The sequence below is a fragment of the Notechis scutatus genome, chromosome Z, assembly GCF_049901735.1.
Source record: "Notechis scutatus isolate UNSWTSFEM ecotype Mainland chromosome Z, rNotScu1.2, whole genome shotgun sequence".
Lineage (NCBI taxonomy): Eukaryota > Metazoa > Chordata > Lepidosauria > Squamata > Elapidae > Notechis > Notechis scutatus.
In genome coordinates, this window is record NC_142025.1 from 121,342,482 (window position 1) to 121,357,704 (window position 15,223).

The 15,223-nt window shown below is 45.7% G+C and overlaps 1 protein-coding gene across 1 annotated transcript in view; it reads left to right on the forward strand.

Annotated features, from left to right (window-relative positions):
* The first annotated feature begins 13,652 nt into the window (after positions 1-13,652).
* Positions 13,653-15,223, forward strand: part of LOC113428234 (sentrin-specific protease 3) — a 31,259-nt gene continuing 29,688 nt past the window's right edge. The window contains 1 exon segment of the mRNA XM_087947632.1: positions 13,653-13,791. The gene's annotated coding sequence lies outside the window, so the exon portion shown is untranslated.

The following is a 15,223-nucleotide window of genomic DNA, read 5'->3' on the forward strand; positions in this document are numbered from 1 at the left end:
GCTGAAAAGAGGGGGTGAGGGGGTTTACAGAAAGACAAAGAAGTTACAAAGTTTATCTTTAGACCAGGCTACAAGTGATACAAATAACGAACTTCTTGGCTGTTATTGATTAATAGTTTTCCGGTAAACATGTCTTTACAGAATACACATCTTATCTGACAGACTTTTGAATATACATCCTTTCACAGGCTTTTGTGAAATATGTCTTTACTTTTATCTGACACAGACCTCTGTGTTAATCTTATCAATTTAGCTTCTTCCTGTCAGTTATTTTCCTGTCAGTTTAGTGAACTTTGCTCTGAGAGGTATACGTGCTGAGCAAGATTTTTCTTATAGAAAAATATTGAGACAGAATCGCCACACCGCCAGAAGTTAAAATGGCTCCCATCTCCTTGGAGGTTTTCAACAAGAGACCAACATTTGTCTGAAATGATCCAGGCTCCGGGGTCTCCTGCCCAACCAGGGGAGTTGGGCTAGATGACCTCCAGAGGGACCCTTCCGACTCTCTTGTTCTGTTAACCCAACCCACGGAGATGGGCTTCGACCAGCCTGCTAGGCTGAAATTCCAATGGGGAAGCTTGGGGAGTAGCTCTTCCCAGGGCGCCCCTCTTGCATTCGCAGAGGGATACAATCCAAATCAAGGGAGGTACTAATACCACTCTGTAAAGCCTTAGTAAGGCCACACCTAGAGTTCTGCATCAGTTTTGGTCACCACACTGTAAAAAAGATGTTGAGACTCTAGAAAGAGTGCAGAGAAGAGCAACAAAGATGATGAGTGGACTGGAAGCTAAAACACACGATGAACGGTTGCAGCAACTGGGCCTGGCTAGTCTAGGGAAGAGAAGGACCAGGGGAGACAGGAGAGCAGCCTTCCAGTATTTGAGGGCGGGGGGTGGACTAGATGACCTACAAGGTCCCTTCCAACTCTGTTAATCTGACTTTAATTTGAGTTTAATGAACAAAAGGACCAGGGGAGGCAGGAGAGCAGCCTTCCAATATTTGAGGGCGGGGGTTAGACTAGATGACCTACAAGGTCCCTTCCAACTCCGTTAACCTGTTAAGGATGGATTCTCCTTGTTGATGGAGATTGTGGGAGGTTCATCATCCCTGGAGGCTTTCAAGAAGAGAATGGGCTGCCCATCAGTCAGAAAGGGCATAGGGTCTCCTGCTTGGGAGGACGGGGAGTTGGGCTAGATGACCTCCAAGGTCCCTTCCAACTCTGTTAAATTCATCTAATCAATGGGTTGGTCAGGAAGGAAAGCCCCCCCCGGGCTCAAAACTCACCTTTTTACATCCACAGCGGAGGCGGCTGCTCCCAAGGTTGCTATGGCCCTGGGGCCCTTCGTCGTGGACCCCGAGCCAGGGACCACCGGTCGGTTTCCAGGAGAAGCTGTCAAAGAGGAGATGGTGATGGAAGGTGACAGGGTTTTTGTTCCTCTCTTTCTCTCTCTCGTTCAGGAGCGTTCGGGGCTCCGAGGAAGTTCCCTCCTCCTGACTGACCGAGGTGGGGAGGGGAAGAAGGGGGAAAGGGGAGGGAAGGGGGAGAGAAATTCCTGGGCACTTTCACTTCCTCTTCCATTCTCCAAAATCCCCATCAATCACTTTCTCTGGAACTCCCGGATGATTTCAGGGTGGGGTGGGAGGGAGAGTCCTCCTCTTGCAAACGCTTGCTTAGCGACCAAACTTGCAAGAGAACCCGGGAGCCCTATAGCCACGGGGGAGCCCCAAAACGTAGCTGGCGGCTTAAGGGAGAATGTTGGCTGCCGGTTTTGGCCCCCCGGTCGGGACAGCTCGCCTCCTCGCCGCCCGCCGTTAAGTGAATCGCTGTGCTCATTCGGTTGGCAACGCGGCGGGGAAAGGGATCGCGGCGGCTGTTGTAAGGGCAAATCGGCCACCAAGTGCCTGAATGGACCAGGGGGATGCTAGAACGGTCGGACGTGTGCGACATGGTCCTCAGTAGTGGGATTCTGACTTAATCGCTATTGGTTTGGTGGGGAAAAAAAAAAAAGGATTAAAAGCGGATTCGCGGCAATTTACAAAAAAAAAAAAAAAAAAAAAAAAAAAAAAAAAAAAACAAAAAAAAAAAAAAAAAAAAAGTGGGAATAATAAACTTTGGCCTGGGCTTGAGTAATGATTAATATAATGCTTTATACATACATGCCTGTTTAAAGGTCACTAAGGTAATGCAAAGAAAACAGAACAATAAGGACAAATACAAACAAGGAGGCAGCTTAAACAACTGCAAACAAGCCTGTACTATATCTAATTATTAATCCCCAATGTAATTTTGCTTACTATGCACTAAATCTCAATAAAAGGAAGCACTAGAAATTATTCTGGGCTCCCATCCCGAGTACACACGCTTGTGTCTCATTCTTTCCATGGGAGACCACCACAAGTGGTGACCCCGACGTGATCCACTGCAGGTGGTACGTGTCCGGACCTCCGTGTTTCCTCGCCTGGAATAGGTAAAGTACGTACTTAACTATTGCTGGACAATAGGATTTTTTTCAGGGAACATGGGGGGGAAACTCTCTCAGCCACAGGAACGGCATGTTAGTGAGCTGCTGAAGTTAATCAGGACAAATTTCTTTATCTTTAAACCCTCTGGGGGGGAGCAAATAGTTCTTTCAAAAGGTAATGTGAAAGAGCTGCTGCAAGAGATCTGGCTGCAATGTCCCTGGTATTCAGAGAAGGGATCTTTAAAGTTAGACACGTGGAGGAAAATTGGAACTATCCTTCATGAAGAGCCACGGGCAACAGCTGAAATTTTGATATATTGGAAGGTTGTTATGACTGCTTTAGAGACCCAGCAACAACCTCTTTTAAAACCTTTAGCAGAACCTCCTCCTTATGAAGGAGTTGTGTTGCACCCCTCAACTTCTAAACTGGAATATGCCTTCTCAACCCCAACAGTGCCTACGCCTGTAGAGGAGAAAATCCAATCACAAACGGGGAAAGTTCAAGCAATGATGCATCAGGCTTTCAATGAAGGGAAATTAGAGCCTGATGAGATTCCCCAGATGAATTTGTTTCCAGTCAATAGGCAAGTGGATGCTCAAGGCAATCTGCAGACTGAATGGGTTCCGATTCCTTTAGCAGTTCTTAGGGAAATTAAAAAAGCAGTTAAAGATTATGGTATTCAAAGTCCTTTTACAAAGGGGCTCCTGACAAGTTTGGCTACCTCACGCATGATTCCTAATGACTGGAAAGATTTAATGAGAATGATATTGAGTTCTACTCAGTATGTGGTTTTTGATTCAGAATATCAAAGAGAAGCTATCACTAGGGGACGGAATTCAGGGGGGCTGTATACGCCAGACCAAATCTATGGGGCAGGCTTGTTTGAATCCACTGCTGATCAAGCTGCTAATTTGCCTGATCACACACTTCCCGTAGTTATGGCAGCTGTCCTTGGGGCGTTGTCCCGCATCCAGGATGTGGGAACCCCAGCACAGTCTTTTTCTCAAATTAAGCAAACAGCATCTGAGTCTTATAACGATTTTGTGGAAAGACTACAGTTGGCTATTACCCGGCAAATTTCAATGCAAACACTGACTGCAAGCGTATTTTACAGCCTTTGGTGGCTAGAGGTGAGGTTACTCTGGCTGATCTGTTAAAAGCATGTGCAGTGGTGGGTTCTCAGGCTTACAACATGGAGACTTTGGCTATGGCATTACAAAAAGGGATGAAACCTACGGGAAATTGTTTTAATTGTGGGAAGCCTGGCCATTTTAAAGCCCAGTGCCGTGCCCTGGGGGGAATGGCATTTAACAAAAATAAAAATAGGGACATCCGCCCAAGTCGGTCTGTCCGAAATGCAAAAAGGGTTTCATTGGGCAAATCAATGTCGCTCTGATCAGAACCAAAATTTGGGAAACTAAATTTGGGGCGTGCAGCTAGCCCCGCTCCCAAGGCTGTCACAAAAGCATCGCCTGCAATTACTAGGAGTGCAGGTTTGGGTTTAAAAATGTTGAACTCAATTGATGTGACTTTTCCTAATCAAGTGTACATTGAGGACACTCATTTGCATGGGCCACTGCCAGAAAAAACAGTGGGATTGGTACTTCCCAGGTCTTCTGCATCAGAAAAAGGGTTTTTTGTTATTCCAGGGGTTATTGATCAAGATTATAGAGGGGTCATTAAGATACAATTGTACACTGATACTCCTACATCATTAATGGCCGGTGAATCTATTGCCCAGTTATTATTGCTTCCATACATTCCTATGAATCCTTTAATTGGGATCCCACGAACTGGCGGTTTTGGGTCCACTGAAATGGCCAGTTCTCCAGTTGCTGCAGAATTGCTAGCGCTGACAAAAAATTTGACTACAGACCAACCAAAAATGACAATTGAAATTCAGGAAAAATCATTTTCTGGCCTTATAGATTCCGGAGCAGATGTCTCTGTGATACGCCAAAAGGAATGGCCAAATGAATGGGCACTTGAGGACTCTCCGGCTGTTCGTGGAGTGGGTGGTATGCAGTTTGCAAGAAGTAGTGTACATTGGTTGAAGGCATTGCATAGAGAAACTGGTGAGACTGCAAGGATTCAACCTCTTGTGTTGCCCCTGCATATAAACTTGTGGGGTAGAGATTTGCTGTCACAATTTCACACAAAAATTGTTATTGGATAATGGAAAAATTACAATTGTTAACCTCTCAGCCAGTTTGGATTGACCAATGGCCACTTCCAAAGGAAAAGCTTATAGCTTTACATCAATTGGTAGCTGAGCAGCTACAATTAGGACACATTGAGCCAACTTCTAGTCCATATAACACTCCTTCACATAAAAACAAAAACGGGGGAAGTGGATGGATATGGTTTGCCTTACATACAAAACATTCTTAATATTACTTTATATACTTTAAATTTTTAAACATGACAGGATCTCCTGCTGCTACGGCAGCCAGTAGGCATTTTGCTTCCTCCCCTTCTGCAGGTACGCCAAGACCGAAAGTTCGGTATAGGAGACTACCAGATCCAACGTGGAGAGGACCTGTCCCGCTGATAACTTGGGGCCGAGGATACGCTGCCATTGAAGATGAGGGGACAGTTGTTTGGGTTCCTGCTCGCTGTGTGCGTCCTTATCATCAGCCAAAGGGGCAAGGGGATGGATTTGGGGGAATGGAAAAGAAACACGTTGATCCAGGACATGGAGAAGCTAGCAAACCTTCATAATAAAACTGATTGTTGGATATGTATGCACATGCCAACTCACAAAACATCAGGGCTTCCAATGGTTGCAGTACCTCTGGCCGAAGGTGACTGGTATAAGGGACAATGCTATGGTTGTTCGGGGATGTGGTCTAACAGTTGGACTACAAGTAACATAAATACCTTACACCTTGGAAGCCGAATCCAAGAGGTGGCGGGTATCTGCTGGACCCACAATGAGACAGTAGAAAATATGACTTACTTGGGGACATATCCGTTTTGCAACAAAACAATTGTTATTAGCAATGGAAATCGGATTTATTCGGGTGACATGAAAACTAAAAATCTCACTTACTTTGTACATAACATTTCTCGATATGATATCACATCTTTGATCAATGAAAATAGGTGTCCATATATTCCTGCCACATGTTGTCCCACCACGAGAGAAAACCAGTTGTACAAATGTGCGAATGGGAAATACGCACCATCGTCCACTTATTTGGCTATGTTAATGGAATCCTTTGCAAAATTAATCTATGCTGAGCCAAATAAGGTTGGTCATCTCCTGGGAGCAAATTTATGGTTGCTGTGTGGACGGATGGCCTATGATCGCATGCCAGCACGATGGAAAGGGGTCTGCACCTTTGGGAAAGTAATCCCATCTCATTTCATTCAAAAATCATTGGGGACTGCTCATATCCGCAATGTGCGTTCCGCAACGGAAGTAAACTCTGTTTTGACTCATGACTACTGGACACAGATATCAAGGGGAGTTATTCCTCCTTTAGGAGTCATGATGAACTATAGAGATTTACATCGTTTAAACAATTGGACAGTTACTATGTTTAAAGACACCATTAAAACGCTAAAGCTGCTTGAAGAAGAGCAAGGAAAAATCCTTGACTTTGTCCTGCAAACCAGATATGCGGTGGACACTATTTTGGCTGCGCAAGGGGGAGTTTGCGCTGTGATTCATACGCATTGTTGCATGTATATCTCTGATTATTCTCCAAACATTACAGCTACTATACAGCATATGGAACAAACCCTGAAGGAGAATCCATTACAATCGGAGGGTGAGGGACTGGACGTGTGGTCTGCACTTTGGTCCTGGTTGCCAGATGGTTCATGGATTCATCACCTAATTGTTGGAGCGATATTGCTTATTATATTTTCTCTCTGTGTATGCTGTTGTATTCAATGTCTCCCTGGACTTTTAGGAATGTGTCAGGTGAAGCCTACGGAAGGAGAATTGCTGTTGCAGATGGCGAAAAGCTACCGAGGCATCCGCGATCATCAAAAAACTAAAACAGGGGAGATGTGGGAATAATAAACTTTGGCCTGGGCTTGAGTAATGATTAATATAATGCTTTATACATACATGCCTGTTTAAAGGTCACTAAGGTAATGCAAAGAAAAGAGAACAATAAGGACAAATACAAACAAGGAGGCAGCTTAAACAACTGCAAACAAGCCTGTACTATATCTAATTATTAATCCCCAATGTAATTATGCTGACTATGTACAAAAATCTCAATAAAAGGAAGCACTGGAATTTATTCTGGGCTCCCATCCCGAGTATGCACGCTTGTGTCTCATTCTTTCCATGGGAGACCACCCACACATTGGCTTCTTCTCTTTTTACGTATCTACGGTACTTTGTTTTATTTCCCCTGTTTCTAACTTCCAATTTTGTTGTTTAACCCATTGATAAAATAAATCCCATGTCGTACAATATTCAGTTTGCTCTTTCTCCTTAATTGCCAACGTTCGTCTATTCATTTCTTTCTAATATTTTCCTAACCACATTCTCATCCGTAGGTATCTCTTCACTCTTCCAGCTTTGCACAAATACAATTCTCGTTAATATATGGATAACTAAATATGCATTTCCCTTACTATGGTTTTTTTTGGGGTAGAATCCCCAATAGAAATATTTCTGGCTTTAAATCAATAGGCTGCTTTATCATTTTTCCCTGCCACGTATTTACACGGATTAACGGGAGCATTAATCTTGATGAAACCTTGCAGATTCCAATAATAAATGAATTGGGGTTTTCTTCCCCCCAGAAATCAGTAGCTTATTATTTTTTTGCCCAGAATTTGCCAGGTATTAGACTGCTGATTTCATTGCCCAGAAATTTTGCCATTATCCAGGAGTTTTATCACTTTACCTGTCCCAATGAGTTTTTCAATGTGTAGAGATTGTTAGGAATGTAAGTCACCTAACAGGTATTTGGGTTGGTCAATATATAAACCAGGATAGACATTTTAATACTGTCTCTTTAAAAGAATCCTAAAAGTGTAATTGGGTGTGGTTTCTCAAACGGACATAAGATGGAGCCAGAAACCTGGGTTGTTTAGTCTTAGTCTTAGTCTCAGAAGAGAGTGAGTCTGAGTGAGTCTGTTTCCTTCGTATTGCTGTTCCTTCTAATTGACTGATATTCATGGATTGGATGTAAGTCTGATACTGAACTGTTTTTGACACTGGACTTTGTTACTGGATTATCCCTGGATTGAAAACTGACTGATTTAACCGTGAATGACTATGGACTGCTGATCTTGAACTTTGCTTAAAACCTTTATTGGAAGTAAAAACCTACATTTACTGTACAGTGTATTTGTGTGCTGTGTGTGTATTCTTCAACACTTCTCTCAATACGTCTCCCTGTATGCGCTCATTCTCCTAACGGGGAATTACCTCAACAGAGATAAAGAGAGATCTTAAGTTCAGCTTTATTACCACTCAAACATGAGGGCTTTGATGGGAGATCAAAATGGATTTGAATCAATCCGCCTTTTCTTTGCTACTTCGGAACATTTTTCTGTTTTCACCAAGCAGCTGTTTGATTTTTTTTCTCTCTCTCTTTTATTTCCAACATATAAGAGGCCTTTCATGTTTTTGCTGGCATCTTTTGCCAAATTCTTGCTGCTGCGAGCCTGGGCTGCCTGAGCTGTCCTTTCTCTCCTTCTTTGTTCATTGGAGTTTTAATCCTGCAAAAGATTTTAAAAGTCTTTTAGATTTAAAGTTCTTGCAAAATATTTCAAGTCGTTTAGATTTAAAAATCCTGAAAAAGATTTCAAGTCTTTACATTTAAAGATCTTGCAAAAGATTTCAAGTCTTAATTTTAAAGATCCTGAAAAAGATTTCAAGTCTTTTCAATTTAAAGTTCTTGCAAAATATTTTAAGTCTTTTCGATTTAAAGATCCTGCGAGTCTTTTGGATTTAAAGTTCTTGCAAAACATTTTAAGTCTTTTAGATTTAAAGATCCTGAAAAAGATTTCAAATCTTTTACATTTAAAGATACTGCAAAAGATTTCAAGTCTTTTAATTTTAAAGAACCTGAAAAAGATTTCAAGTCTTTTCAATTTAAAGTTCTTGCAAAAGATTTCAAGTCTTTTGGATTTAAAGATCTTGCAAAAGATTTCAAGTCTTTTCAATTTAAAGATCCTGAAAAAGATTTCAAGTCTTTTTGGATTTAAAGTTCTTGCAAAAGATTTCAAGTTTTTTAGATCCTGAAAAAAATTTCAAGTCAGCTTTAACAGGAATTCTGCAGCTCGAAACATCTGGAGGAAGGAAGCATCAATATTACACCGAGGCAGCATTTTCTTCATTCCCGGGGTTACTGAGTGCACAAGAACTATTCTTGATGTTCAGGAAAATGTCACACCGCCTTGGTCAATGGTTGCCAAAACTTTCATTCTGATTCACGAAAAGCGGAAACCAAACAACCACAACTGTTGTCGTCGTCCCCAAACAAATTGGCAATGCTGAACAAAGATAAAATTTTGCTGTCCTTTTGAAGTTTCCAAGGCTTGGGGCTTCATGGATAATCAGAATTGGAAGGGAATTTGGAGGTCATCTAGTCCAACCCTCCCCACCCTCAAATATTCGAAGATGCTCTCCTGCCTCCTCTGCTCCTTTTGTTCATTAAAATCAGATTAACAGAGTTGGAAGTGACCTTGTAGGTCATCTAGTCCACCCCCACCATCAAATATTGGAAGGCTGCTCTCCTGTTTCCCCTGGTCCTTTTGTTCATCAAATCAGATGAAAGTCAGATGAACAGAGTTGGAAAGGACCTTGGAGGTCATCTAGTCCAACCCCCCCACCCTCAAATACTGGAAGGCTGCTCTCCTGTCTCCCCTGGTCCTTTTGTTCATTAAAATCAGATTAAAGTCAGATTAACAGAGTTGGAAGGGACCTTATAGGTCATCTAGTCCAACCCCCGCCCAAGTGGGAGACCCTCTACCCTCCAACTTCCGAGGGCAACTTCTGTTCCATCGGTTGATTGTTCTCCCTGTCAGAAAGTTTCTCTTTATTTCCAGGTTGAATCTCTCCTTGTTAAGTTTCCATCCATTTTTCCTTGTCTGGCCTTCGGGTGCTACAGATAGACCTAAAGAACCCCGTGACTCAACTTCACTACTGCAGTGAATTCACAAAATGACCGGAAAGCAAGAAAAGGGTTGCTTGCCCCAAATTGGAAAAGGGATGAGATCCCTGCGGATGAGAATGTGATGAGGAAAATATGAGAATGTGTAGAACTGAACAGATGAACACTTGCTCTAAAGGAGAAAGAGCCAATGGAATATTATATGAATGTGCGAGGTATTTTATGAATGGTTGGAGAATAAAAACAGAAGTGAGAAATAAATGGAGATTAGTGAAATAAAGGATATATGTTAAGATAGAGATGTAAACAACATGATTATTAATGATTATTAAGGTTATTATACCTAATATAATATTACATTTTCATTAGAAGAGATGTTAAGAGGGAGAAATGAATCTCTCTATATAAAATGCGAAATACCACTCACGCATCATCACAAAATCTCCAGAACCGTAAAACCTACAAAATTGAAATTTGGCACGTAGGTTCCTCTTGGCTTCTAGGTGCTCACTAAGAAAGGATTTTTGGAAATGACCATCAGAGCATTAGTATTTCATATATTATTATTATTATTATTGTTGTTGTTGTTGTATTATTATCTTTAGTGAGATTCACAGCCTTTGGGGCTGGTTAGTAGCTCAACACCTTGAGTCCTAACCAAGGACCTAGGAACTGCTAAGGTATTATTATTAGTATTATTATTATTATTGGTTAATCTTTAATGAGATTCAAGTAAGGTGGTTTTTTGTAGAATCAGGGTATTCAAGTCTGATAAATTCAGAATTTCCAAATAGCGAGGCAGCCCTTTAGGTATTGCTCCAAGGGCTCCAATTACAATTATTATTATTATCCCGCTCTGATGCTAAGGAGTTCTACTCCCCCTCCCCACCTGAAAATAAATCTCTTCCAAAGGCAAAACACAAGCAGAGGGCTTTCAGTTTTAGTTTCACAGCAGCACCAAGCAGCTTTAATCCAGAACAGTTGAGCTAAGCCACGCCCAGGCTCCTTGCTGTCTCCTTCTTGCTCACCCAGCAAATACTGTTTCAGTTTTCAAACAGCCCTCCACTCTCACACACACTGACAGGACGCTAGCCAGATGGAGGCTGGGAGGCAGAGGCAGAATTCTACACCCCCATCGTATTTTCCTCCCCAAAACTAAGCCCCACCACCTAGTTTTGTAGCAAAGCACATGGGGATCGAGCTAGTAAAGAATATATGTTAAGATAGAGAGGTAAGCAATATGATGATGCTGATTAATGATTGTTAAGATTATTAGACCTAATGTCGTATATTTTCCAGTAGAAGATTACGTTAAAAGGGAGAAACGAAGAGAGTTACAATGTGGATTATTTTTATTGTAAGGTTAGAGGATTATGATCGACGCAATGAATATTGGAAACTTTGATTGTAACAGCACAGAGATGTTGTTAATGGAAAACATCTGCTTTTAAAGGAAGATGATGTTCAAGTTAAAAAAATAAATAGAAAACTTACTCCCCCCCACACACACAAAAAAAAGGAGTCGTAACTCACTCCTTTCAGGGCCATTGCAAGTTCGAACCCGCGCTAAAGGACCGGTTGTAAATGGAGGACAACCTGTGTTAGATATACGGGTTCATGTACATCTCAGCAGGTGCTTTTTTCCCCTACTCTGGACAGAACTGATACCAGCCAGGCCAAAGGTAACTATCCCTCCCATCGGAGAGCAAGTGGGATCATCCAGGGCCTCAGTGGATCGGAAGGATCATTCGGGGCTCTGCCTGGAAGGTAAGCACCGCATAAGGCAGGGGTCTCCAACCTGGGCCACTTTACGACTTGTGGACTATGACTATGAATATATTTGCCAAACAAAACTCCGCCCTGGCGACAGGAAAGGCATCCGGCCAGTAAAACACTCAAAACTTCATTCAGTTGCCCAGGTCATTGGATGATGATGATGATTTCCTTGGGTTGGTCTAATGCTTCTTCTTCCCCCTTGTCAGCTTTCATCCAGCAAGGCCCCCTCTTCTTCAGTGGGGCACAAGAAGGCTCGGGATTCAGAGACCCGACAGAAGCAGTCGCAGGCAGCAGGCAGCGAGTGGCCGCTCTGGCATCGATGTTGGCACTGGCTCACCCATCAAACCCTCGATTTTCCGGCACAGAGAGAGCAGTGCTGGGCATCAAGGCTGAGGGGCTGCCCAGCCCCCTGGAAGATGCGGCTGCCTACACTGCTGCAACTCTCCCCAAACAAGCGGTCAACATGGCCGCTAAAGGTGGGCACAGCCAAACCAGAGAAAGCTTTGGCTTGGGGGGTTAATCAGAATAACAAGAGTTGGAAGGTACCTTGGAGGTCATCTAGTCCAACCCCCCATGCAAGAGCTATTGCACAATAACAAGAGTTGGAAGGGATCTTGGAGGTCTTCTTAGTCCAGGAGTCAGCAACCTGTGGCTCCGGAGCCATATGTGGCTCTTTTAATCCCTCATGAGACTCTATGGTGGAGGAACTGCCATAGAGTCTGGTCAGCTCCACAATTGATAGGGCTTTTGGTTAGGATAGGTAGAGGAAAAAGGATGCCGTGCTAGGAGACTCTATGGTTGGGGGACCGCCATAGAGTCCAGTCTGCTCTGGAATTGAACCTGGGGGGGCTTCCGGTTAGGACTTTGTGGCTCTCTTGAATGTTTAAGGTTGCCGACCCTGTTCTAGCCCAACCCCTGCTCTAGCAGGAGAGCACGAGAGAACTAACGGAGTCGGAGGGGACCTCAGAGGTCATCTAGTCCAACCCCCTGCTCCAGCAGGAGATTCATTTTAGACAAATGACTCTGTAATCTCTTTTTTAAAAGCCTCCAGTGTTGGAGCAGCCACACTGGCAAGCAGTTCCACAGGTTCATTGTCCTCCCTGTCAGGATATTTCTTAGTTCTAGGTTGCTTCTCTCCTGGATTAATTTCCACCCGTTGGTTCTTTTTCTGCCTTCTGGTGCTTTGGAGAATCAATTGACCCTCTTCTCTTTGGAGCAACTCAAAGCTTACTCTAAGAGTAAGCTTACACCCCATGCTTTGGAAGTCATGCAAGTCCAGTTGTCCTGGCCAGGGGGTTAGAACCAAAGAGGTCTCCGTGTAATTTGAGAAGCCTGTGACTAGTCTAAGGAAGGTCCTTGTGCTACATTTACAGGGTTTTTCAAACTTGACAACTTTAAGACGGGTGGACGGCAACTCCCAGAATCCTCAGCCAGCAACACATTCTGGGTATTGCAATCCACCTGCCTTAAAGTTGCTGGCTGGGGCATTCTGGGAGTTGCAGTCCACCGGTCTTAAAGTTGCTGGCTAGGCATTTTAGAAGTTGCAATCCATTCTGGGAGTTGTAGTCCACTGATAAAGTTGCTGGTTGGGGCATTCTGGGAGTTGTAGTCCACCAGTCTTAAAAGTTGTCTGACACCCCCAAAAAGCTGTCTCTCTCTCTCTCTCTGCTTCCCCTTCAGATGGGAAGCAACCTTGGGGAAAAGTGCCAGGCTGGCCTCTGCTGCTGCCGCAGATGGGCGCCCTGGTCGTGGCCCTTCTCCCTCGTGGCCTGGCTCCTGGTCCGAAGACGCCGACGAAGCCTCCCAAAGGCCTCGCCCATCAGCCTGGAATTGCAGTGCGAATAAAAACGGAGATTTGGTCTCGCCTGCCTTGCCTCGTGTCGGTTTGGTCTGGGCACTAAGGGGGGGCACCATGCCCAAGAGGCCCAGTGTGCCAGGCAAGGATAGTGAGGAGAGGTGTGGAGCCCACCCCCACTTCAACCAGGCCTGGCCTGGGAGGGGCGCTGGGCCCACTTGGCAGGCAGAGGGGGGGCATACCCATGCCAGGCAGGATGCTAACTGGGCACCATCCCTCGAGGGGAAACGGGAAAGCCCAGGCCCCCATATTCCTGCTCGGGACTACAACTCCCAGCACCCCACCTCGAAGGCGGTGCCCAATCCCGTCGTGCCTCGCGCGAAAAGGAGCGTGGAGTGGGGTAGGAGGAGCGCTCGGGCGGAGAGGGGCGGCGGCGGCGCGTGTGACGTCACGCGCCCCAGCGCCCTCTCTCCCTTCGTCGATAGGCATCCCCGCCCTTTCCACCCGACGCCGTTTGATGACGCCATAGGGCGGCGCCGGCAGCCGCGGCAGTTTGTGAGGAAAGGAGGCGGCGGCGGCGGCGGGAAGAGAGAGCGAGCGCGGACCTCCCTCGCGGCCCGGCCTCTCTTTCCGCGGAGGGCTGCGCCTGGGGTCGCTGCGCGGACGGTGAGGCTCGGACCCCTTTCCCCACACCCCCCACCCCGGCCTCCCTTACCTCCTCCCACCTCCCCCCCGGCGCCCCTCCCGTCGTGCCCCGCGCGCCATGCGGCCCCCGACCCTCCCGGCCACGCCCCTCTCGCGCCCGGCCACGCCCTCTGCCCCGCGGGGGTCTCGTCGGCTGCCCCCAATGGCTGTGGGTAGGGGGAGCCCCCGAGTGGCCCCATGGGTTGGAGGGGGCCCTGGGCTGCCTGGACGGGAGGGGGAGGGCTTACCTCCCCCTTCTCCTGCGCCCCACTGACCCCCTCCCCAAATCGGGGGATTAAGTGTGGCTGAGCCTAGCCTCGATTTCCTTGGTGGGAATTGGGGCAGGGCGACCGAGAAGGTTTTAAAGCAGGGAAGGTCCAGTCTTGGCCACTTTAGGAGTTGGGGACTACGACTCCCAGGATTCCCCACCTGGCCATGCTTTAAGATGACTGGACTACGACTCCCAGGATGGGTTAGGGTTAGGGTTGGGGAACTCTGGGAGTGGAAGCCCAGTCAGCTTACAGCCTGGCCGCCTGGGGAACTCTACAATCACTCACTTTTCAGTGCTGTTGCATCTAAGGAACGGTCACTAAACGGTTGTAAGCCAAGGATTATCTACCTGTATGGGCAGCTCAAGCCAAGCGGGCCAGTGGGCAAGCAAATGTCATAGCCCTTTGCTCACCAAGTAAATGCAGGTGAAGCATCTTCTCCAAACAACAGTGTGTCGTTTAAACATAAAGCAACAACAGTCAATCCATCAGAATAGGGCTGGAACGGGACCTTGGAGGTCTTCTAATCCAGCCCCCCTTGCTCAGGTAGTGCTAGGCATTCAAATGAACCTTGAACATCGAAGAGGGAAAAGGAAGAACTGTCCAGACTCCAGAGAGTTGTCACAGGCAGGGTTGACTCTTTTGGAAGCTGTTGTGGGAGAGGAACATGGGTGGCTCTGAAAATGCTCTGGGCTTTGGAGTCTGATCTGTTTTTAAAGTGGTCGCTGCCATGGAGAAAATTGTGGAAATTGTGGCTAAAGTCTGGGTTAAGGAGCCTAGTGGTTACGGGGCTGACTTAGAAACGAGGAGACGGTGAGTTCTAGTTTTGCCCTAGGCATGAAAGCTGACTGGGTGACTTTGGGCCAAGCACCAGGCGATGGTGAGTTCTAGTCCCACCTTAGGCATAAAGCCAGCTGGGTGACTTTGAGCCAATCACCAGGAGAGAGAGTTCCAGTCCCTGTTTAACATGAAAGCCGGCTGGATGACTAGTTCAATCACCAGGAGAGTGGGAGTTCTAGTCTCACCTTAGGCATGAAAATTGGTTGGGTGACTTTGGTTCAATCACCAGGAGAGAGAGAGTTCTAGTCTCACCTTAGGCATGAAATCTGTCTGGGTGACTTCGGTTCAAACACCAGGAGACAGTG